Source organism: Heloderma suspectum, chromosome 5 (genome assembly GCF_057233095.1).
Source record: "Heloderma suspectum isolate Gila_16-S chromosome 5, 16-S_ref, whole genome shotgun sequence".
Lineage (NCBI taxonomy): Eukaryota > Metazoa > Chordata > Lepidosauria > Squamata > Helodermatidae > Heloderma > Heloderma suspectum.
In genome coordinates this window covers 141168978-141194770 of record NC_139462.1, presented here as the reverse complement: position 1 = coordinate 141194770, position 25793 = coordinate 141168978, and the positions used below count along the sequence as shown (strand labels likewise).

The 25793-nt window shown below is 45.8% G+C and overlaps 1 long non-coding RNA gene across 1 annotated transcript in view; it reads left to right on the top strand.

Moving 5' to 3' along the window:
• The first annotated feature begins 11646 nt into the window (after positions 1-11646).
• LOC146344583 (uncharacterized) overlaps positions 11647-25793 on the top strand; it is a 111193-nt gene continuing 97046 nt past the window's right edge. The window contains exon 1 of the long non-coding RNA XR_014792263.1: positions 11647-11943. This is a non-coding gene — a long non-coding RNA (uncharacterized LOC146344583). The remainder of the gene's footprint in view (positions 11944-25793) is intronic.

Here is a 25793-nt window from a genome sequence, read left to right as displayed (position 1 = left end):
TGTTTAGACAGAAAAAGTGCTACAGCTCCCAGCATTCCTCAGCCAGCATAGCTAAACATGTATAGGATTGTGCCCTAAAGTAATCAACAGAATCTGATAAGGACCCAGATGATGACATACAGATGTAGTTGAAAATGCAACAACTTGCTAAGCAGCCTAGCCTATAAATTACACAATCAATTTTGTCATTGAATACTGACGCAGACAAAGGGCCCAAAGTAGAGCCTGGGAGTATATTGCTCATTAAAATTAAATCAATGCATAAGCTGTCAGTCGATCAAAAGTTGCAACAAGCCCTCATCAGAATGCTCTTCACTGCAGATTGCTGTGACAGAGGATAGTAGATGCCCAGGGTCGGGAGTTTCGCAGATCTGTTCCAAAACTCATACACATCACAAAGATTTCACATGATGCATCAGCAGTGGGTTGCAGGAACCTTGGAGGTTGCCAGACTGACAGCAAAGGGTGGTGATGGTTAGAGGCTAAACAAAGACTAAGGATGCAACCCTAAACACATTTATTCAAAAGTATGACACACTGACCACAACTGGACTTACTTCTGAGTAACTGTGCATAGGATTGTGCTGTAAATTTCACTAGTAGGCCCACTATTGGATCTGTTGAGCAACCATTACAAAGAAGGTAGGGCAGGGCACTGGAGGGATTTGGGGAAAGAACAGCTCCTTCGTTGTGCTCTGCCCCACATCTGGCAGCATTAAAATGGAAACCAGGGCTGCTTGGAAGCCTTGACTCCACTTACCCCTCTCTGGTAAGTACTGAGGACTCTAAACAGACTGGCTTCCCTGTGGAATTAGTTGATACCCCAATGATCATTAAAGAGTCAGATCGCCGGGGAAAGCGTTGCTAGAGACAAGAAGCCCATTCAAGGAGCACATCCTGGGGGTGCAGGGAAAAGCAGGCAGGGCCAGTCCACAGCGGTCAACACAGTTGTATTTCATTTATTTTAAGCATGAACGTTTTAAGAAAGCAAAGAGGATGTTTGTCCTTTGGGCCTGGCTGGCAAAGGGTGGCTCCTGCTCACGCCCCCCCCCCCGCCACTCCCCCTCTACCAAATTTGAACACTCGCCTTCCACAAAAGCACTGCACGTGTCCTTCTGAGAACTTGTAGGTTTAAGTAGGGCCACTTCTGTGTCGCATGTCATTTTTTGTAAGAATTGCCCACAAAAAAGTAGAGAGATAAGTGAATCCTTTTTGGAAACCCCCAAGCTGCAAAGGCTGCTCTTGCACAAAGCTCTCTGCTCTTACTCATCTGAAACTTGTTAGCCTTGATCCCCATCAAAAGGGGCAACTATCCCTGCAAATTTCATCTAATTCGGCAAAGAAATAAAAACAGCTATTGGCCGTTCCTTTTTTTAAAAACACCAAAATTTAAAGGTGCATAGCACAAAACCCTATTTGTCTACTATCCCTGAAAATTTCATCCAATTCTGACAAACAGAAAAACAGTATAGCCATTTGTTGATTTTCAGTGATAGTAAGAGGCATGAAGATTTGATTTTCAGACACAAATCAAAGCGGATGATCTCTGAATTAATCCAAGCCAAATTAGGTTGTTTAAAAAAAAAATCACTGAATCAGGGTGTGAACTGATTCTTGTGGTCTGTGCACACCCCTACTTTGTATATACTTTGTCCTGGTTTTGCTCCAATATTTGAATGGAGTTTGCAATGGCTGATTGGCTGAACAATAAAACGAATGCTGATTTGATATATATCTCTACATTATAAATCTAGATATATAATCTACAATGAATGTATCTGTACATCCCAAAGGAATGCGGGGTTGAATCCAGTGTTATGTCTGGCTTTATATCTGTTACAGAGTGTGGATAATGTTGATCTTTAGCACAAATTACTTAGGAATGTTCCCTTGGGCCAATAATATTACCCTGCACTTGACTAGGAAACCGGCCAGAAAAGCTGAAGAGAAAATTCTTCAGGGACAGTCCATTTAAAAAGCCTTGGTTCAATTTATACCCTACTCAGATTCAGCGCTCTCTCTTAGCTGCTCCAGAATGGTTTCTGTCTCCCCACCCCATAGTTTTGCAGGCTAAAAATCTAATGTGAACAGGCAGAAAATCATTTCTCCCAATTAACAAAAGATCTCTGGCTTACAACCTGATTGGACCTGGGCTTCCAAATTAAGATATCTTTGTCCAATTTATAAATCAGATTGTTAGAACAAATCAGAATGGACAAAAAATGTTGCAATACAAATAAAGTTAAATTCTAACATCCATATTAGGGCAAAAAACCTTTATTAGGCCAACTCGAGGTCACAAGGTCCTCCAGAACTCTTCATCAGGCAAGATGGTAAACAAAGCCAAAAGGGTGGGATGGGGTGGGGTGCGGTGGGGTGAGGGAGGAAAAAGTGGCTGCATTTCGCTGAAGTTTAGAGATGGAATGTGGGAGGCGGGTGCGGTGGAGATTCAAATTAAGCTCTATCAGGTGCTGAGAATTATGATTGCCTTTAAAAGCATGCACTGGGCTTCATTGTTTAAAAACCTGACCCAGCAATGGCCAGCTGTGCTATTATGAAAGCACTGACAGCCCAGCCTTAACCATGCTTGCGGAGAAGTAGGTAAAGAAGCTTAAGTACATCAGTTCAGACAGCAGCTAGACAGCCATTGGATGCATCGCTCCGAGGTTGGTTCATGTATAACTGACTTTCCCCCTCTCCCGTGCTGCCTCTCAGGCAGCTCAGAATGGCCCAGCGCTCCACGCTTGGAAGAGGAATTCAGAGCGGTGAAAACGGGGCGTTCCGGTGGGCGTTCTGGGGTGGGGAAGGCGGAAATGCTGGTACAACACATCCTATATGTTGTCCAGCCGCTGCTTCCCCCACTCCGCCTTCCCACAGCTAGAGAGCCAAAATCAGCTGTCTAGCTGCAAATGCAGGGCGGCTGAAGCACAGAGGGGACGATTCCACCATGCTTCTCCTGCCCTGCATTGGCTAGGCAGTCATCTCCAAGTTCAGAGGCGGCCACCTATCCCCATAGGATTGTGCCCTAAGACAACCAACCAACCAACCAACCAACCAACCAACCAACCCAATTCTGCTGGAGAAGCTTTATGGCACCAGGGTAAATGTGGGCAGGGAACGGGGAGGAGGAACCAGCACCATCTCCACCAATCCCAAATCAATAGTACTTTATTTAGGCACAATCCTATGCATGTCTAGACAGAAAAAAGTCCTACAACTCCCAGCAAAGACTAAGTGAATGGATACAGCCACTGCATTCTCAGAAGGAGAAGGTTGGGAAAAGTGTTAATAATGTGTCTCACTAAGAGTGCAATCTTATGCATGCTTAGGCACAAAAAAAGTCCTACAACTCCCAGCATTCCCTAGCTGGCTACGCTTTAAACATGCATAGGATTACACCCTTATTTACTTATTTTATTATATTTATATCCTACCTCTCCTCCCCAAAACACAAGGCAATGTACATGGTCCCTCCCCTTTCTTCAGAACAACCCTGTGAGATAGGTTCAGCTAAGAGAAAAGGACTGGTCCAAGATCACCCAATGACCTTCATGGCTAAGTGAAGATTTGAACCCAGAACTCCCCAGTCCTGGTCCAACACTCTTACCACTGTACCCAGAAAACAAATGTTAACTCAAAACACGTCACCAATGAACACTTCTGTAGAATTCCCCCCCACACACACACACACATATACATGCAAACTCTGCAACTAGGCTGATAGGGGGATCATGTCTTACCCAAAAGGCAATCACAGGACAGCACTAGGAATATGTTAGCAGGGAAACACAACTCAGCACATCGAGATGTACACTACAGAATCATGCACGTGGCTCTAGCCTCTACGGAACTGGGTGCAGAAAAGCAAAACAGGGAAAGAAGGGAAAGGCATGATAGGAACAATGGTGAAATGGGGCACAGCACAACCAAGAGTCACCCAACAGACTCCCATGCAAAGGAAAGGGAGGCAATGTAGGTTTTAAGAAACTCCTACAAATCCCTGTAGTGCTCAGCTCCTGTTCATGTCGAAGAGGCTTGTGCAGAAAAACTTCCCAGTGGATTGTGCCCTGTATTAATTAATAGGGGAAGGGAGATGCTATTTGCCTCTATAGCAGAGGATACCCAGGAGCCAATCCACACATTTCTGAAATTATTAACAGGACTAAAAATACATTTGACCAAAAAGATCATTCTTTTCTTCCAGCTTATCAGAGTAACGTGTCAGCAAAACAGCCACAACAAACAGATAAAGCCACATCTCTAAAAAAGAAGTTGTCTGTGGAAAAGCCAGTGTGTTGAAATGTGCAGTGTTGTGTCCTTCGCCAGATTTCCAAGAATATAGCAGAGTGAAATTCCTCTGTGGGTTGATGGGGTCACAGGATTGAGGCTTCTGTCCTAGTACAAATTCTACGGAAAGCCTGAAGATAATGTTATTTCTTAGAACACAACATCTGGTGATGTGTTCGGCTGCCTTGATTACTGTGAATGGGCCTTTTGCCAGGCAACTAATGGAAAGCCAGGGACATTGCAAACATAATATGAGATGTTCCTTCATAGCTGGAAATCTCTCTCCTCTGCCTTTGGAAAGTGACACCTTCAACTAGTGGGAGGGGCAGAAAAGCAGTGCTGTTGCCTTCATGCCCTGTGTATAAAACCTCCCAGAGGGATCTAGCAGGTCACTGGCTGGAAATAGGATGCCAAGACTAGATGGCCCTTTGCTCTGAGCCAGTAAGGCCAATCCAATAAAAGGCCTTTTGACAGCTGTTGTTTACTTTGGAAACATATAAAATCTTGTGTAACAAAATGTCAACGTATGGCTTCTTAGAAATGAAATGAACATGATATGCAAATAATAGTACTGCTTTGGGATAAAACACACACATAATTTCATGAAAAATTGTGATCTGGTGGCCTGTCAATGCATGCGAGGCAGGAGATACAAAACAGAGACAGATAAAGGTGTAAATGGTGAAGGGTGGAGGAAGAAGCTACAGAAAGTTTCACAGGGCATGTGAGTTGACTGAAGCTAGGACTGATTGAACACTGAGGAACATTGTTTCGTTAGCTGGTTCCATTAGCTGGGAATAGCTGAAATAGCTTCTTCCATCTGAAAGTACCTAAATATTAAGGTTATCTAGGGGGCTGTCTTCACAAGCAATTTAGTGCGAAGTTAGAGCAGTCTGAATTCCTTCACAACAGATGACATCAGCACCAATCTGCTGCCAACTAGCCACTTCCCTCTTGAAAAGTTTTTTACTTTTACTCTGACTATTTTACTGAAAGCGGCTCCCTGGCGGTTTTACCACAGTGTGCCATGTCCCCCCACACCTGCATTAAATCCTGGGCATGCCTCTGTGACCTGGCAGTGATTGGTCAAAGGGGTGGGATGCCCCATTCCCTCTTGTTTCCCCATTGGAAGTAGTTTTTCCCATTGAGAAAATCCCCCGGAGTGCAGCAGCGGCCCCTCCCATTGCCAGAGTAGTGGGGATGCTCATTCACCTTAGCTAGCCTGCTTTTAATCTTTAACATATCCCCCATCTGTGCATGTTTACTCAGAAGTAAGAAATAAATCTCACTCCCCTGCAGTGAAAGGGTTAAAGGCTAACTTTAGTAACTCGCCCTAAAGCGCTTTCACTTCTTTGATGCTCTCTTAAATTGCTACTGTGATGTTGTGCTTCTTTGATGTTCTGTAGTTTCATTTCTCTGTTGATATGTAAAGTCCCTTCTCTGCTTTATCACAATAATGATCTTTTTATGGGAGCTTCTCATTGTGAGCAAGGAGAAGGAGAAAGGGGTGGTGGTGGAAGTAATAACTCCGGGACAGAGTGCTGGAATGGGGCAAAATTGAGGGGCTGAGCTGCTTTCAAGGGGTTCTTCAGATGCTGCACTCGAGAAGCGGGGATTTTGGCTTCTTCGGAGCCTGGACAGGGGCGGGAAGCAACCCTCTCTCATTGGTTGAGCAACCCCTGCCAGGTTGATAACATTCAGTTTTGCTCCCCCACACCCAGAAGTATGTTCCTTTCAAGTGCTCTGTGATCCCTGAAAACCAGATTTTAAAGGTACGATACACTTAGCTCATATTGCTTCATGTGTCCCTGACGGACCAAAGCAGATTCCATGACAATCCGGGTAATCCTCCAACACGCTTCTCATTCTGTTGTCGTGAAGATCCCCCCCAGCTCTCTTCAGAGATCTTTATACTGTCATTGTTTCCTCAATAAAACTATCTAGAAGCATTTGAACCAGATTAACTAAAAGAAGAGGATTTTTTAATTCAAAGCAGAGGCCCTGCCTGTTCTATGCTATGAAAATAGTGGGATGGATCCGGATTTAGGCACATGCAACAGGGCAGGTGAAAGTGGACTTCCCACCATCACCACCACAGCAGCCCCTCCAACCGCCACCCCTGAAAATGCTACACAGAAGGTCAGGAGATGCTTTTGAAGGGGGTGAGCTGAGGGGAACCCTGAAAATCAAGCAGAGGCACTTCCCTGAGCTGAGCCTTTCTGTCCATGGAAGGCAGATCTTGGATCCAACCCAGTGTGTTTTTTTTAATATGTCAAGTAATTAGAATTTAACTAATATTAACAACAACATATCATCAGCATACATGACACTGTACAAAGTTACAGAGGCAACACTGTTCTCCCAAGGAGTTTTCAATCTATTAAAACAGAGCTGGGAAACAACAGGAGGAAGTAGGGAAGGAGAGAGGGAAGAATTAAATGCTGCAACATGTACTTAAAGCTTGGCAGCAGCTGAGAATTAAGGTAAAGGAGAGAAGCCAAAGGCCACATGGAAAAGGAGGGTTTGAAGAGCAATTTGAAGGGAGGGAGGTGGCACCATGTGCATAGCCAGGGCTGGAGCTTCATGCTCAGTGTAAGGAACAGCAAGAGACTATGGTGGAGTCCTCTAAAGGAGGAGGAGACCTTTGGCTGGCTGAGGGTGACAGTGTTGGAAGGGCAGAGGCCATGGGTATAATGAGAAATAAGGGCCAAATGATAGGATGGGTCCGTTACAATAGGTAGTCTGTCACTAGTCCCTCCTCAAGGAGCAAGATTGCCTTATACCAGGGGTGAGCAATGCCTGGAGGTCTTGGGGCCAATTCCCCTCCCCCTGGAACTCACCAGGGGCCACACCACTGTCACTGTGCCATATGTTGCTGTAGTTCAGTCGTTAAGTCATGTCTGACTCTTCGTGACCCCATGGACCATAGCACGCCAGGCCTTCCTGTCCTGCGCTCTCTCCCCTGGAGCGTGCTCAAGTTCATATTCATTGCATCGGTGATGCTATCTAGCCATCTCATCCTCTGCCATCCCCTTCTCCTTTTGCCTTCAATCTTTCCCAGCATCAGGGTCTTTTCCAGGGAGTTTTCTCTTCGCATTAGGTGGCCAAAATATTTCAGCTTCAGCTTCAGTATCTGTCCTTCCAATGAGCAGTCGGGGTTGATTTCCTTTAGGATGGACTGATTTGACCTCCTTGCAGTCCAGGGGACTCGTAAGACTCTTCTCCAGCACCACAGTTTGAAAGCATCAATTCTTCGGCACTCAGCCTTCCTTATAGTCCAGCTCTCACAGCCATACATTGCTACTGGGAAAACCATAGCTTTGATTATACGAATCTTTGTCGGCAAGGTGATGTCTCTGCTTCTTACTATGCTGTCTAGGCTTGCCATAGCTTTCCTCCCAAGGAGCAAGCATCTTTTAATTTCATGGCTACAGTCACCATCTGCGGTGATCTTGGAGCCCAAGAAAGTAAAATCTGTCATTGCTTCCATTTCTTCCCCTTCTATATGCCAGGAAGTGTTGGGGCCAGATGCCATGATCTTAGTTTTTTTAATGTTGAGTTTCAAACCAGCATGTGAATTTGCTGCAAAATTCAGTGGTATGGCAGCCCGTCAGCAAAGAAGATCTGTTTTTTCTTTAAAACAAAGAAAAACTGAGCTTTTTTTCTTGCTGCTGCTGCACCACTGTATTGCCAAATTTCAGTGGCAAACCATTACTTGTTTTCCTTACAACAAGGAGAAAAATCAGCCCTTTTCTGCTGCCATGCCACCAAATTCTGGCAGCAAATTTGGTGGGGCAGTGGCAGCCCCACAAAAATGGCCAAGAGGGACCCTGTGGCTCAAGAGCCACAGTGCCAGGCAGTAGTATCCCAGCACCACCTTCTGGAATTGATCCTCCACGTTGGAACAGAACCACTGCAATGCAGTCCCTTCCTCACCTGAAAGCATCTATCCAAACGAATCCTATGGTCAAGGGTACCAAAGGCCACTGAAAAGTTCAAGGGAGGTAGCAGTTCGTCTGTCCTTTTTTCTCTCTTATTAGAGGATGAATAATCTGGGAATTTATCCCAGAATGCAGGACACGGAATAATGGGCTCGAGTTAAGGGAAGCCAGATTCCGGCTAAACATCAGGAAAAACTTCCCGGCTGTTAGAGCAATACGACAATGGAACCAATTACCTAGGTAGGTGGTAGGCTCTCTCACACTGGAGGCATTCAAGACGAGGCTGGACAGCCATCTGTCAGGGATGCTCTGACTTGGATTCCTGCATTAAGCAGGGGGTTGGACTGGATGGTCTTGTAGGCCCCTTCCAACGCTACTATTCTATGATTCTATGATTTGGGAGGAGAATAGGTCCCAAACTGAAAGGACAGAACATGTTGGGTTTGGAAAGGAAAAGAAACATCTCTCTTACCCTGCTGGGGAGGTAGCCATACGGTGAATCTGCCTCATGCATCTTCATCTGTCCATACCCTGCAATGTTTCAGGATATTTGAGAGAGTTTTTTTAAAAAGCCCTTTGTCCTCAAGTCGTTTCTCACTGATTGGTTGAGGACTGCGCATTATGACATGTATGCTACCTCACCAGAGCAAAAACAGCTTTTGCATTGTGTCATGCTGCTGCTGAGATGTGATTAAGGCACTGGCAAGAGTCTCTTCAGGTGTGGGTAGGCTTTAGTTGGATAGAGGGAGCAGCAGATATGACAGTGATAAAGTAAGATCTTCTAGAATGGTACTTCAGTTTATTTTCAGTGCTGAGCAATACTTTCTTCACCAGCACCGTCAATTAATGCAGTGGAATGTCTACTCAGAAGTAGTCCCTATTGAGTTCAATGGGACTTACTCGCAGATTATTATTAATTAAATTTCTACACCGCCCCATAGCTGAAGCTTTCTGGGCCATTTACAAAGGTTAAAACATTAGAAGTACAATATGCAAAAATATAAAAAACACATAGACAAATATGCATAGGACTGCAGTCCCAGTCAGGTTTTACTAGCATGTCCCAAATTGTTCAGGGCGTAAGTGACAGAATGCCACCCTCTCCCTCTATATCTCTGTTGACTTGTTGGCAAGATGATTCAGTAAGGATTATTATGTATATACTCCGGCCTACCTTTTTTGGCACACATTTTCATCCCATCCTTTCTCCAAAAAGCTCAGGATGGCATAGTCTCCTGTATGGTACCTGTATGCTTTCCCTTGAAGAATGATTAGCAACCCGGGCAGGGTGTGCGTGTGTTAAATTAGGGAAATGGCATAGGAGAAAAAGGTTAAATCTCTCCCCACCAGCAGGTTCTGATCTAATATTCAAAGCTGCTGCATGAAGCTGTTAATTCATATTTTAAAATCAAAGGGGAACCTTATCATAGATCTCCCCCATCTAGTTTGCTCCTCTGATATTCAGGTTTTCTTCAAGATTCCTGTACTAAGTGAGAATGGGGTGGGGGGAATTCAATCTCAAAGCTTTTCTACATGAGGCATTGTGCTCTTGTGACTCCTTGCTCACAGTTGTTTACAAGTTCTTTAGACAAGGTCTTGATCTGCCCCTTTCTCTTGCAAAAGGCAGGTCCTGGATCCAACTCCACAAGTGTATTTTACATTTAATTTTTTTTTAAATGCTGTTTCTTGAGAGTTGCTTTTTCTGCCCTGAAATAAAACTCTAGAAATAAGCAACATTTCTCCTTGAATTTCCTAAATCTCTTTTAACAGCCATCTCAGCCAGTGCCCATTACTAGGGATGGCCAAAACTGTCAATATTGGTTTCTCTCCATTTCTCATTTTTCCAGGCTAAAGTTCAGTTAGTTCTGAACATTGAAATTTAAAAGAAAAGTCCGCATGAAAGCTCATGCACATTTTTGTACGCATTTTTTCTAACATGCATTTTTGTATGCAATTCTACCTAATATGCAATTTTTTGCTGTAATTTTACTAATATATTGTATTTTCACTAATATACACATTTTTGTGTGCCTTTCCCCATAATATTCACATTTTTATGCATGTTTTGATTGGAGAATTCCACTGAAAAATTTGGAGAAGCGCATATTTTTAGGGAAAACTGTATTTCAGTTCATTTATTGGTTCAAAAGTACATAATTAGGTAGGAGAGCATGCAAACAGAGCTGATTTCTCCCCCAACCCGCATCCCTAGCCGTCACCACATCTTAGAACAGCAAATTCCATAAGTGAAGAATAGGGTGTATAAAGAAAGACTTCCTTTTTTCTGTCCTAAAATCTACAGTTAATCAATATAATTGGGCAACTTAGTTTTCATGTTATGAGAAAAGGAGAAAATGTCATGTCTAGCAAACTTTTCCTACCATTAATAAGTGTAGAAACCTCTAGCCTATCCCCACCCATCACTTAGGGCTTCTCTACATGAACCTAAAATCCCACAACTTTACCGGAGCTTCTGCTTCTGGATTCTTTGTGGGATTATGATCTGCTCCTTTCCATATGGTTTTCTCCTCTTCCCCACCCGCTTTCTGGGCAAATTCTATGTGTTTCATTATAAAGCCACTAGATGGTGCTGTGATATTGCTGTGATAAAGCGCCATTTCATCATTGCACCATAGATTTACCGCAGTGCATAGCAGGAGGGGGGGAAATGCCGGACTTGTGTCATGAAAAAAACACGATAAAGGTTGCAAAGAGCAGGAAGTGCCCTGGAGGATGACAACATCGTGTATAGGAACCACAAACTTCTGTGAGTGACCAATCACAAGTGCACGATCAATGCCTGGTGTAGAAACATCCAGAGTCATTGTTTTCCTAAACTAAGCCGCAAACACTTTCGCTTTTTCTCTAGGGAAGTGCATCTTTTCAAGGTGTAGAATATTCTTTTTGAGATGCAGCAATCAGAATGTTATTATTAAAAGTTCCAGAGCACCTTCCAGTTTTGCATCTTGTCCGTCACCCTACTGGCAAATCAATAATGTCCTTTCCCCCTTTCTGGCTTAGAAGAGCCTTCATTTATAATTGGGAAAAGTGTGCTCCTCCCCAACCTTCAGAACATGAGATATTCCATGGCTTATGCTCCATTCCCAGGATTCACTCAAGCAGCAGAAAGCCTTTCCGCAAAATCTGGGCCACACAAGCAGCTGGGAAACCATGCTGCTCTTAAGAGAACAAAAAGTTAGAACCATTCAGTTGTTTGGCTGCTGAGCTGACCATTTGCCAAGAATAGCAAGGGAATGTGGGGAGGGAGCTTCCTAAGGAAGGACTGGATACTTGGCTCAGGAAGAGAGAGGGCTAGGCAACAAGCTGGAAATCTACCATGAGTTAAGGATGAGGTCAGCCCCTGGATTGCAAGGAGGTCAAATCAGTCAATCCTAAAGGAAATCAACCCTGACTGCTCATTGGAAGGACAGATACTGAAGCTGAAGCTCAAATATTTTGGCCACCTAATGCGAAGAGAAAACTCCCTGGAAAAGACCCTGATGCTGGGAAAGATTGAAGGCAAAAGGAGAAGGGGACGGCAGAGGATGAGATGGCTGGATAGCATCACCGATGCAACGAATATGAACTTGAGCACACTCTGGGAGAGAGCGGAGGACAGGAAGGCCTGGTGTGCTATGGTCCATGGGGTCAAGAAGAGTCAGATACGACTGAACGACTGAACAACAACAGGTTGAGATGGTAACCAGAATCCAAGGTCTGGCCAAAGAGATATTCACTGATGCCTAAGTGGGAGATGATGGGAGGTGGGTAATAACAGGAGCTGTGGAATGGAATAGCACAGTGTATATATATAAAGCGTTTGGGGGCCAACGTTGACCAAATGTTTCTCACCATCTGCTTCACATATGCCTGCTGGGGTTCAGGAATCTTGCCCCCGTGGTGCTGAAGGACCGATACGTGCACAACCTACAGATTTTCCTCCTCAGTTTAAGAACATAAGAAGAGCCCTACTGAAGCAGACCAAAGGCCCATTAAGTCTAGCATCTTATTTCCCACAGTGGCAAAACAGATGTCTGCAGGGCCTTTTCAAAGTGGGCGGTCGCCTAGGGCACCAAGAGATCCAGGGACAGAAAAAAGGAAGGACTCTTCACACAGCGCATAGCTTAACTATGGAATTCGCTACCACAGGATGTTGTGATGGCCACCAATTTGGATGGCTTTAAAGCGGGGGGGGGGGGGGTTGGACAAATTCCTGGAGGAAAAGGCTATCAATGGCTACTAGTCCTGATGGCTGCCTCCAGTACCAGAGGCAATGAGCCTATGTACACCAGTTGCTGGGGAACATGGGTGGGAGGATGCTGTTGCGCTCATGCCCCGCTTGTGGGTTCCCAGTCGACAGCTGGTTGGCCTCTGTGTAAACAGAATGCTGGACTAGATGGACCCTTGGTCTGATCCAGCAGGGCTCTTCTGATGTTCTTAGCACCACCAGGCAGGCAGGCAGCACTAATGGCCAGGCAAGGCTTGTGCGCACTAAAGGCAAGTGCTGTATTGGCCAGACTACAGCGCTGTGCCATTTTAAATCGCAATATTTTTCTCTAGTGTGAGGGGTAATGAGCTGAACCAATGGAACAGCGTTGCTGCAATGGAACCAACAGTGTTGGAACAGCTAGAGGCCTCCTTCTCACTGTTCCAGGGCCCTTGTTGGCTGTGTGTCCCCAAAGTAGCATCTGATTAGTTCAGCTCACTGCCGCTCTCACACTAAGGAAAATATTGTGATTTTAAATGGTGCGTGGCCGCAGCCTGGCCTGGCTGGTGCAGTGCTTTCCTGTACTGTTTTCTTATTATATTGTATTTATATTTAAATTCATCTACTTTGGGTGAGGGGTGGGGAGATTTAATCTCTATTTGTTGCTTGGGCAATTATTCCTGACTGAGGAGTAATCCAGTCCTTTGTTCTTGTGAGCAGAGATGCATAAACTAGATGGTTTTACTGTGCTGTTCCATGCTGTTACTTTTGAAGAGTTTGGAGAGGGCTGGCTGTGGGTGTGCTGAAGCGAGGGGGTAAATTTTGGATGCTCGGAATTTGCTGGCTATGCTTTCCCCTGAGTAATCCAGTCCTCCTTAATTGTGAGTAGAGATACATAAACTGGATTTTTGTACTGTGCTACGTCTCACTGTTATTTCTGAGGAGTTATGGAGGAGGGGTATCTGTGAAGATGCTCAGTGAAAGAGATGGTTTGGGATGTTTTTCTTTGTTGCTCTGAGGATATCATTATCATTGGGGATTTCTACACCAGCCTAAAATCCTGCATTTAAAATGGGGCTTTCCACTTCCATTTTAAATGCAGGATCACAACTGATTCCCTTTACACGCGCTTCCTTCTCTGTAGATGGCCATTCCCATAGCTTTATGTTTCCGTGAAGAGGCATTACACACGTTCCAGGTTCGGCAATACTTGCTCCTGGGCTCCTGCCCCTTTCCTTCCTCTTACATATTACTGGTGGATGGGGACTGACACACAGACAGCCCCCCCCCCGATCTCCCCGAGCCCTGCCTCCCTCTTCCATGCTTTTGGCCAGTCCCTGCTGTTCTGCCGCCCCCTCGCTCTGCCGCCCACTCCCTGCTGCTGCTCTGCCGCTCTGCCCTTCTGCTGCTCTGTTTTGAACAGGCAGAATGAAAATGGTGAGGAGCCAAAATGACGCAGGAGTGGGAAGGCTGAATGCCCATCAGACCTTTGTCACAACCTTTGACATCATGACTACGCCCCCAACAACCACACTCAGCGCTTCATTCACACTAGGGGAGAAATACACGGGGAGGACATGGCCCTCCATGTGCACATATCTGGAAAAATACCCAATTTTTTCCATTGAGGAAAACATGGGAAAGGTGGGAGGAAATAGTGGCATAATGACTGGACAACGATGATGTCATGTAATGGACCCGCACAATTCAGTGAGTGAGCAACCCTGAATGTGCAATAAACTTGAGGTGTAGAGGTCCCCCTAATCTCTCAGTGTCTCCTTCTGCAGTGGATTGCTGCTGAGTTCCAAAGCCTGCTTTTCTCTGTTGTTGCCATTATCATCATCATTTTGTGTGACTGTGTGGATTCCTACCCCCACTGTTTTGCACTCATGATCTTAAAGTCACTTGATTCTCTGTGCAATGGGGGTTGTTTGTGGAACAGGACAATGTGTGCCCAAAGAAGCCCTCCCCCCATATAAACAAAAAGTGAAAGTGTGAAAGTAGGTCCCATGTTGCAGGTTGGGAATCGGCAATGGGTCTTGGCCTGGAAAAGTTGAAGACCACTGGTTTAAAGGGTGCATATACTATGTTCCAAGCATAAGTATGTACAGTGGCACAGATACATATTTTCATATTAAACAAATGAATTAGAAACAGAAGATATCAATATCCCAGGAAACATGTTGTCCGTCCATGTCCCCACCCCACCCCGGGGCGCCATGAATCCATTTCATACTGTTCAAGAATTAACAGTGGTAATATGTGTGTGTGTGGTGGAGGAGCAAAATGGTACCTCTCTTGGGGGACCAAAATACCTTGACATGGCTCTGGATCTATGAGAAGTTCACAAGCAGGACATGAGGGTAATTGTCCTCTCCTGTTGTTGTCCCCCAGCAACTGATATTCAGAAGCATATTGTTTCTGAACCTGGAGGTATTATATATGCCAGGGGTGGGCAACCTGTGGCCCTCCAAATATTTTGGCTTACAACTCTCATCAGCCCTAGCCAGCATAGCCAATGGTGAGGGATGATGGGACCTGTAAGCCAAAACACCTGGACAGCTGCAAGTTGCACACCCTTGATATAAGCCATTATGACTAGTAGTCACTGAGAGCCTTATCTTCCATGGATTTGTCTAATTCCCCTCAAAACCCATCCAAATTGGTGCCCATCTCCACATCTTGTAACAGCAAATGCCATCATTTAACCATGCACTCTGTGAAGAGGTAGTTCCTTTTATATGTCCTGAATCTCCCACCATTCAGCTTGGTTGGATGATTTTGTTGTTCTAGGATTGTGAGGGAGAAAACCTTCTCTCGACCCACTTTCTCCACACCATGCATAACTGTATACACCTCTGACATTTCCCCCCTCACTCACCTGTTTTCTAAACGAAAAAGCCTCAAATATTGTAACCATTCCTTGTGGGACACCCCACCCCTTTTCTAGCATGGGCTTGTATCCTGGATTCCATTCTGAGATTTCTTGCATATATACGAGCTGTTCCACCAGGCTGCTCCTTCTACAGCTGCTGTGTCTCTGGTGTTTATGACTGGGCCATGAGGTTGGGCGCCTGGGGAAGACAACTGCCCCATGATGTGTCTTGTTTCCTGTCTGCTGCTATGGCTGAGTGGCTAGGGAATGGCTCAAAGTGTTGGCAATGTGGGTTCATTCAAGTCAAGGGAGCGCCCTTTCTTTGCCTGTGACATGACAAGACTGCTTTTGGCCAGGCATGCAAAAAGCAAGTGGGTTGTTTCCCCCTTTCACCATGAGGAGGCTTGAATTTGCAACTTCATGCCCTGTTTGGTGTGCCACTGGAGACTGCTGCTGTCAGTGTGTGGCTGTGCTTCCCTTGTTGTTTTTCTGCCCCCACCCTCCCTCACCCCTGCTTGGCAAAAGAATCCTTCCTTCCCTTGGTGGGCCTTGAAATGTTATCCCAAGGAGAACCGTGTGCAGGCCTCCTGCCAAGGGAGCTAAGTGAGTGCGGTGTTGTGTAACATCCCCTTCCTTCCTTTTATTATTTATTAAATTTAATGTATATCCCGCCTTTCAGCCCAAAAATGGTGCTCAAGGCAGTGAACAATAAAATACAGATTCAAAACAAAATCTGAATCAAAACTTAATCTAAAAATGAACAAATTAAAACAATTAAAAACACAACTATAAAAGAAATTGTACTCCAAAATGGTGCTTGTGAGCAGTGTGCGGTATGAGGAGAGTTTTGAAATAGTGCCTGAAGGGATGCCTGGGGACTCACAGCCGTCGTGTCACTGCTGCTCATACCACAGGAGCTCAAGGAGGTGAGGGCACTGTGGCGCCGGGGTGCGTTATGGTGGAGGGAGGTGTCCTAGGAGCGTATCCTCTTCAACCTGAATTCAATGGCTCTGTCTGTGTGGGGGTGTTGATGCCACTAATTCTATGTGTCCTCCTTCACATGGACACACAACTTGCATGTGTGCAAGTGTAATAATAAACATGGGTCTAAAATCAGAGATGTAGTGCGCACACATCAGATTTATGCACTGTACTCTTACAAAGGAGAACAGTTATTTCTAAAATGGGGAAATCAGGTCAAACACCCATTGAAGTCCAAAAGCATAGACTGTATTTTTACATCCTTTTCTTCTCAAAACACACAGGCACAGTGTATACCCACGCATCTAGGATACTCACGCTGCAGGCCTAGCTGCAGGCCACACTACCCATCTAGGAAACCCACGCAGGCCTAGCAGATGGTTCAGTGTACTAGTTTTAACAGGCCTAAGACAGAGAGAAAATGAAGACTGGGGAAATTCGTGTCTGCCAAATAAAGGGAGCAAGGTGGAACTATTGAAATGGCCAGTTAAGACTGGGAAGCTATGCAATCAGGCATGCATTTCATTGGCATATTTCTGCAGGGACAAGGAACAACTTCCCTTTAATCTAATCAAGGAGGAACCACTGTGGCTCCTGTACCTCCTGGCAGTACAAAGACTTATTGCTGGCAGTCCTGGCAGCTTATTGAAGTCCGAATCAGCCCCCCGTGAGTAGCCACGGATGTAGACAAAACGCACTGGAGTGGTGGGTGAGGAACAGGCTTTTACTGGAGATAGAAGATACTTACCTCTCAAGGTAAGCCGGCTGAAGTCAGCATCCCTTGCAGGAGGAGGAAGGAAGAAGCTAGGAGAGTAGAGGGAGGAGACAAGGACAAGGCAGAGCAACCTCCCAGAGATCCCCTCCCACCTCACTCAGGTATGTTAACCCTTCAAGTTCAGGGACTCATGTCCCTCCAACACATCAGGCTGCGTGTGTTCCAGAACCAAAATGGATTCTTGAGCCAAGGCAATGCTGTTTAAACACCTAGGTTAATGCCAGGGTAGTGCCAATCACACAGCTCACAATACATGCGTCAGAGCCAGCATGTTTGAAGCTCCTCTGTAACTAGGGATGCTGGAGAAATTCAAGATGGACTAAAACGAGCTTGGATTTCTAAGAATCCAACCTGCAGAATCTGCTGCAGAGCAAACCCCTCAGGCAGGGCAGAGTCTGTGGACTTCTGGATGATTTTTTTTTACTTTCCCGAAATTTACGCATACAAATTCGTAGGAAAATATGTAAGTTTCTGCTGAGGAAATGTTGAATGGAATGGGGACAATATGCTAAATAGTACATACTAAAGTAAATTATGTAAATACGTAAATACTTACGTAATTATTTGCGTATTTCTCCACACAACGAAAAAAAAAAATATTCGCACCCATCTGTGGGTGGACAACGGAACAAAATCCATGAAACACAGACAGAGCGGATTTTACACAGTCTGTACATCTCTATCTGTAACATACCATAGCCTAGCCTTTGATTTGTGAGTTTTCGCAGTACCTATATAAACACTATCAGTTTTGCATAGTTTGCGGGTTTTCTAAATCATATATTTCCCCCTCCCTTTTTGATGCTTGTTGTGCCTGTGTAGTGGCTGCATATCCTCCCCACTCCCCAGCGTATCTGCTGAATAGGATTGCTGAGGAAGTCAAATAGTGGCAGGTAGCCATTCTAGAAAAAGGCCTCCTGCGCCTAGCCATTGGAGCCTGTGATAGGCTGTGCCTATATATTTTCAAAAAGATCTCTATAGCCATGAGGACTAGAAGCATACTTGAAATTTTTGTTCTCTGTGTATAAGTCAGTAATGTTTTTCCAGGTACGAATATTTTTTTTCCTTTGGCAGTATTGCCTGCCCTTAGCCTCATTAGAAGACATCAAGCTCTTTTTTGTATGTGCTTGAATTAAGATTCGATTGTACCTTTTGCTCTTGACATTTGCAGTACTTTCAGGCAAAGGAGAAACCCTGTGAGTCAAAAGGGATCGCTTTTGTGTTTGGTTGGGTGCATGCATTATTTATGATGTGGAATGAATACGTGATTAGCCTGAATACCGATATATGGGCAAAATGAAGAAACATTAATCACACTAAAGCAGCATGATAAGAAAAGTATTTCTTTAAAACCTCTGATCTGGGAAAGGTTGACGGATTACAAATCATTTTATCTGTATGACCTAACTCTAATAGGCAAATGCCAATTTAAACAATGATGGGCCAGATTAACCCTTCATGCAAGATTCATGACGCTGCTCCAGAGGCCATGTGACTATTGCTAGAGCACTGACACTCACCTTTTGTCATACAGCTTCAAGGTCACAAAGCTTTCTGGGAGAATAATAGACTTGCTCCATTGGAAAGTCATAAAATCATTGCACTGTGTAGGCTCCCCTCACAATATAGCAGCCATCAGATGAATCTGACTGCTCTCACAGAGACATAACGACCTCTAGATTGTAGCAAACTGCACTACCTTTTATAAGGGATGAGCAAGCACACAAGGATACAAATCCAAGGGTGCAACAAATCAGATTGTTTTTGGTAGAGATGTCATTGTGGGGCCCTGCTGAGAGATTGCTCCCTTGTGTGTATGCAGGGTGCCTGGTGTCAGGCAGCCTTTGGCTTTTGCTGCGAGGGAGATGTGCTTAGCACTGACAGAAACATTGGAAGGATCCGTCGCTTGCTGGTGGAACGCAGGGTTTTGCATGCAGAAGATCCCAGGTTCAAGTCCTGGAGCCAAAGTCTCTAGCCAAAATAACCTCAGGGAGCAGGGATGGGAAAGACCCCAGCCTGTGACCTTGGAGATTCACTGCCTGTCAGAGGGTTGGATCCAGGATCTGCCTTCCTTGAGAGGAAGGGCTCTGCTCGCAGAGATTCTTCCTCCTGTTTTGGGGGATCCCCCTCCCCCATGCACACCATAGCTCACCCCATTCAGCAGGGTCTCCTGCCGCTCTGTGTAGCATTTTCTGGGCGCTGGAGAGGCTGCCATAGAAAAGAGCAGCAGGGAAATCCACCTCTGCCAGCACAGTTGATACAGCGTGAATGTGGACTGAACCCAGAATATTTATTGATTTATCTCATCTGTGTGTATATATATATATGTGTATATATATATATATATATATATATATATATATAATATACAGGTGATGTAAATCAGTCAATCTATCTATCTATCTATCTATCTATCTATCTATCTATATATATGATATAACATATAGGGCTTCTCCACACCCACAGCTTACCGGGCTTCTCTTTCGGATTCTTTGCGGGATTAAGATCAGCTCCTTACAGGGGCTGACAAGGGCTTTTCCCCCAGGACTTCCAGTCTCTGCAAGTTCTATGTGTTTCATTATACAGACACTAGATGGTGCTTTGTTATAGTGGAACTGCACAATTTCACACAGCCATTAAAGTGGATTTACATTTATTACTGCATTATCCCCGATCGTTTAAAAACCGGGATAAAGGTCAGAAAGCATGGGAGATGCCCTGGAGGTTGACGATGTCATGTAAAGGACCTGCAAACCTCCGTGAGTAACCAATCATAAGTGTGCAATAAAAGCCTTGTGTAGAAATACTCATAGTCTATATAGATTAGATATAGGCTGCTCTTCAGTGCAACTCTTTGGAGGCAGCATACAATTTAAAAATAAGAAACACAATTAAAAAGAACTCCATACAAAACATTAAAGCACAGGAACAGTAACCACATCACTGTTCTGGGCTAGATGGATAAACAGTCTGATTCAATCTAAGGCAGCTTCATATATTGACTCTTGTTTGGATCCAAACTCAGTTATACTTAGAGTCACATTGATTTTAATGGGTCTAAGCTCCTTTGCCATTGGCCTTCCACAAAATGTCCCTCCAGGATTTTGTTCCAAGTTTGTTTGTTTATTTGTTTGTTTGTTTTAAAACATTTCTATACCACCTTTTTTTTTGGGGGGGGGACCCAATCAAGGTGATTTACAAGTATATATTCAAAAAACCACAAACAAAAACAAAACATTAAAAACAACCTTAAAAACCATAACAACAATTTAAAAAGCCAAATTAAGAAGATGTGTCTTGACCTGCTTCCTGAATACAGAGAGAGTGGGGAACAGTTGTAACTCCAGCAGCGGGACTGTGTTACAGAGTCCTAGAGCAACACAGGAGAAAGCCCTTTCCTGCATGCCTGACAAAACAGGCCTCTGTATGTGGGGGTGTCTTCAAAAGGGTAGCTTTCAAAGTTGGTTATTTCTCTGCTCATTACATGGTTCTTTTATCTTACGGAATTGAATTTTAGCTGGCTGCTGTTTTTAATCTCCCTATAATTTGGGACATGTGTTTTCCTTGCAATTTGTGTGATTTATTCTTGTTAGCTACCTTTGGCATTGAATATGGAAAGGCAGGATAATTTTTAAAAGAATGAATAAAATCATCTCGCAAGTTGGCAAACCTATTGACATTTCCCATTAGCAAAGTGCTTCACAAAATCCCAGAATTTATATACTCCTTGGTCTTCAGATGGCCCTAATGAATGTGGACCAGGTATTTTATTTCCTTTAGATCTTTGCCTCCCCCAGCATTCCACTCTTCTCTGCCATCCCATTGTGCAGCCCTGAGGCATTGCAACTCCCCTTCCAATCACTTCAGCTGTCTCAGAGCAGGGCACAATGGCAGGCATCCCACCTGGCTAGCAGTTCCTGTTGGCACAGAAGCGCATGGGCAGCAGGCCTTTGGTAGTTCACAGTTATTTAGGGTGCAATCCTATGGCCGCTAGTCAGTGGCTAGATGGCCATAGGATTTTTCAGTCTTCAAGAACCAACTTGGAGCCAGCGCTCTGAGGTAGATTCCCAGAAAACCACCTCCCCTCCCCTTCCCCTGCCACCTTGTTGGAGGAGAGGTTTGTCCTTGGCTCCGCACTTGGAAGAGCAGCTCGGAACAGAGGAAAGGGGGTGTTCCCAGAGGCGGAGAGGGGCGGAAGTGCCATTATGAGACTTCCTATGCACCTTCTGGCCTCCCCCCACCCCGCTCCGAGCCGCTCCGGCTAGAAATTGGCCATCTAGCTGCAAATGCAGGGTGGCCGGAGCATGGAGGAGAAAATCCCCTCCGCGCTCCACCCACCCTGCATTGGACAGTGGGTCGCTTCCAAGTTTGGAGGCGGTGGACTATCCCCATAGGATTGCACCCTTCATCACAGGAAAGCACCCACCTACCTGCAATGGGACCTCTTAATCCTAAATATGTCCCTGTGTTTCTTTGCCCCTGGATATTATCTGATTATTTTCTTTATTAGGACAGTCTGGGGTGCTTATACCATTGGGGAGTATGGAATCCTCAAGAACCCAGACTCAGGAATGGGAGCTACATGACGACGTTCTGCTGTCAGACGAGGTGCTAGTAGAGTGTGAGGCACATCTTTTACGTTTGTACCTAGAACTGCTTTGGTGTTACGTGCTGCTTTCGCTGCTTTTCCCCTCTTGCAGCATTTTTGGGCACAGACCTGGAACAGGACCAAGGTCGAAACCCACCCACCCAGCGCTCCCCAAGCAGCAGCCACCAGAAATTCAGCCACAGTCATGTGGGACTTCATGCATTTGAGAAACTGTGGATAGGCCTGGGGGAATCTCCAGGAAACTCTAGGTTACTCACCCCCTTCTGTTTTGAAGGCACCTTCATTTAGCACCAGGCAACTATGTCACACTCCTAAAATGATGGCCATGTCTGCTCCTGGAGCTGATGTGGTGTCATCACCCCATTGTGGGCCCGTTCAGAGGCTGCGGAATCTGAAGCAGGACTGCTTCATCATCCCCTCTTCTTGCCCTGTGAAGAGAGAAGTGAGGACGTGCCAAGACTCTGAGCATTTCTACACGAGGCTTTTACTGTACGCTTGTGATTGGTCACTTGCATTTTTTTGCGGGCCCTTTATACAACTTCATCAACCTCCAGGGCCCCTCCTGTCCCTTCTGGCCATTATAGCGGCTTAATTCTCTACAGGGAAAATGCGATAACAGACTTCAAAGCACAATAACTTTCCAGTGAAATTCTGGAATCACACTATATTGCAGCGCCATCTAATGGGTGTATAATGAAACATATAGAACTTGCCTAGAAAGTAAAAAAAAGATGAAACCATGTGAAAAGGAGCTGAGCTTAATCTTGTAAGGAATCCAGAAGCAGAAGCCCTGGTAAGGAGGGTGGGAATTTTAGCCTGGTGTAGAAATGCTCTCTGCTGGTGCACACCACTAACTCAGGTTGCTTGTTGAGCATCTTGGCAGCTTGCAGCATCCTACTTCTTCCAGTCTGGCCCTGGGATAGAGACATGCCTGGAAAGACAGGAGATAGTTTCCTTCCTCACCCCTAAACTGTGTAGGGCCCCTGTCCCTGGCTAAGCCATATTAGGGTGGGAAAGCAAAAAATCAAGAGGAATCTGAGAAGAGAAAAACAAGAACCACCCAATATTTATTTATTTATTCATTTCATTTCATTTCTATACCGCCCAATAGCCGAAGCTCTCTGGGAGGTTCACAAAAATTAAAACCAAACAACACACAATAAAACAATTTAAAATATATAGAACATTAAAACCACAATATAACAATACAACCACAATAAAACCTAGCAGCAGTGCAGGAGTTTAAAATACAGATTTAAAACAGCAAAGCTAAAAATTTAGAAAGCTAAAATGCTAAAATGCCTGGGAAAATAAAAAGGTCTTCACCTGGCGCCAAAAGGAATACAATGTAGATGCCAGGCGAACCTCACTAGGGAGCTCATTCCAGAGCCGGGGTGCCACAGCAGAAAAAGCCCTCCACCTAGTAGCCACCCGCCTCACTTCCTTTGGCAGGGGTTCACGGAGAAGGGCCGCTGACAATGATCTTAAGGTCTGGGCAGGCACATATGGGAGGAGGCGATCCTTCAGGTAACCTGGCCCCAAGCCGTTAAGGGCTTTGAATGTTAACACCAGCACTTTGAATCGGGCCCGGAAATGGACTGGCAGCCAGTGCAGCTGGAAAAGTACTGGCATAATATGAGCTCGCAGGCCAGTCCCTGTTAACAATCTTGCTGCCCTATTTTGAACCAGCTGAAGTTTCTGGACCATTTTCAAAGGCAGCCCCACGTATAATGCATTGCAGTAATCCAGACGAGAAGTTATCAGAGCATGGATAACTGTAGCAAGGCTATCTCTGTCCAGATAAGGGTGTAGGTGGTATACCAGCCTAAGCTGATAAAAAGTGCTCCATGCCGCTGAGTTCACCTGTGCCTCAAGTGACAGTTCTGGATGCAAGAGCACCCCCAAACTATGAACCTGATCCTTCAGGGGGAGTGCAACCCCCTCCAGAACAGGTTGAATATCACCTAGCCGGGCAGACGAACCACCCACTAACAGTACCTCCGTCTTGTCTGGATTGAGTTTCAGTTTATTGGCCCTCATCCAGTCCATTACCGTGCCCAGGCACTGATTCAGAACAGCCACTGCCTCACCTGGTTTTGATGAGAAAGAGAGGTAGAGCTGGGTGTCATCTGCATATTGTGTTGGGTACCCGGGACAGATTGGGGATTCTGTTGGTGTACCACCCACCCTGCTGCCCATCAGACTCCCTGCCTGAGCTGACGGAGGTGGTCTCGGACTTGGTGTTGAGGACCCCTAGGATGATGGTCCTGGGGGATCTCAACTTCCATGCCGAGGCCGCTGTATCTGGGGCGGCTCAGGACTTCATGGCCGCCATGACAACCATGGGGCTGTCCCAACATGTCATCGGCCCAACGCATACAAAAGGACACACGCTTGATCTGGTTTTCTCGACTGGGCAGGAGGATGGTGATCTGAAAGTGGAGGAATTAACATCTGTCCCTTTGTCATGGTCAGATCACTTCCTGCTGAGGTTTAGACTCCTGGCGGCCTTTCCCCTCTGCAGGGGTGGGGGACCTATTAAAATGGTCCACCCCTGGAGATTAATGGATTCCGATGGATTCCAGAGGGCTCTGGGGGATTTTCCTGCTGGTATGGCTGGTGCTCCTGTCGAAGCCCAGGTCGCTCTGTGGAATGCAGAGATGACTCAGGCGGTTGACACGATCGCGCCCAAGTGCCCCCTCCCTCTGAGCAGAGCCCGGCCAGCTCCTTGGTATACACCTGAGCTGAGGGCAATGAAGCAAGAGGGGAGACGGCTAGAACGCAGGTGGAGGAAAACTCGTGCTGAGTCTGACCGAACACAGGTAAGAGCCCACTATCGAGCCTACTCTGTGGCGGTGAGGGTGGCAAAGAGACAGTTCTTTTCCACCAGCATTGCATCTTCTCAGTGTCGTCCAGCGGAGCTTTTCCGAGTGGTTCGCGGCCTGTTACATTCTGGGCCAGGGAGAGAGACGGTGGAACCCTCAGTAGCAGGCTGTGACGAGTTTGCACGGCACTTTGACGATAAAGTCGCTCAGATTCGTCATGAATTGGACACCACCATTAATGCAGTTCCATTGGTAGAGGCGTTCAGAGCACCGTCTGGTCCAGTTTTATTGGATGAGTTTCAGTTATTGAGGCCTGAGGATGCGGACAAGGTGCTTGGCCAAGTCTGATTGACCACTTGTGTGCTTGACCCTTGCTCTTCATGGCTTATTAAATCAAACAAGGAGGGGTTGTCCGGCTGGGTCCAGGAGGTTGTAAATTCCTCCTTGAGAGAGGGAGTGATGCCTGCCGCTTTAAAAGAGGCAGTAATTAGACCACTCCTGAAAAAGCCTAACCTGGACCGGGAGGATGTTAACAATTATAGGCCAGTGGCCAACGTCCCCTTCCTGGGCAAGGTGCTTGAGCGGGTGGTTGTAGGACAGCTCCAGGCACTGTTGAATGAAACGGATTATCTAGATCCATTTCAATCGGGCTTCAGGCCTGGTTTTGGAATGGAAACTGCCTTGGTCGCCCTGTGGGATGACCTCTGCCGGGAGAGGGACAGGGGGAGTGTGACCCTGTTGATTCTCCTGGACCTCTCAGTGGATTTCGATACCACCGACCATTGTATCCTTCTGGATAGGTTGTCTGGGTTGGGAGTAGGAGGCACTGCACTACAGTGGTTCCGCTCCTACTTGGATGGCCGATTCCAGAAGGTGGTGCTGGGGGATTACTGCTCTGTGCCATGGCAATTGTGCCATGGGGTTCCACAGGGCTCTATTTTATCCCCCATGCTGTTTAACATCTACATGAAACCGCTGGGGGAGGTTATCCGGAGGTGTGGGCTGAGGTGCCATCAATATGCAGATGACACCCAGCTCTACCTCTCTTTTACATCAAAACCAGGTGAGGCAGTGACTGTTCTGAATCAGTGCCTGGGCATGGTAATGGACTGGATGAGGGCTAATAAACTGAACCTCAATCCAGACAAGACGGAGGTACTGTTAGTGGGTGGTTCGTCTGCCTGGCTAGGTGATATTCAACCTGTTCTGGAGGGGGTTGCACTCCCCCTAAAGGATCAGGTTCGTAGTTTGGGGGTGCTCTTGGATCCAGAACTGTCACTTGAGGCACAGGTG